Consider the following 513-nt stretch of genomic DNA (forward strand, 5'->3'; position numbering starts at 1 on the left):
CACCTCTTCGACGCGCTGCAGCCCGGGTCGAATTCTGGCCAAAAACACAGAACGAGGTTCATAAATGGACCTAACCTAACCCCCGCCAGCCCAAGTTCAGTTCAGTTCAGTTTTCAGGCGCGCGGAGCGCGCATTTATTATCTTTGTGCAAATATGGTACAGCTGGTGTTCGTCACCCGAGCAGCAGCTGACAGCCGAGTGGCGAGCGCACCGGTAAATGGTCCGGACATCGTCGGCCTGGGGATCGAATCCTGTTGGGGATAGCCTTTTTTTCGGGACCTGCTGAGTAGATGGTGAAGTCGACCGCCTTACCCTGCTGCAGACCTTGTCGTATTCACACCGACGTTGAGTCAGGAGTGTCATCTTTCTTAAAAGAAAAACTTAAATAAATCAAGGGGATTCGATCCCCAGGCCGACAGTGTCCGGACCACACACCGGCACGCTCGCCACTCGGCTGTCAGCTGCTTCTCAGCACAGACACGTCAGAACTCGGTCACGATTTACGGGTCTTGG

This window comes from Frankliniella occidentalis, unplaced genomic scaffold, assembly GCF_000697945.3.
Source record: "Frankliniella occidentalis isolate FOCC.00 unplaced genomic scaffold, Focc_3.1 Scaffold2, whole genome shotgun sequence".
Classification (NCBI taxonomy): Eukaryota; Metazoa; Arthropoda; class Insecta; order Thysanoptera; family Thripidae; genus Frankliniella; species Frankliniella occidentalis.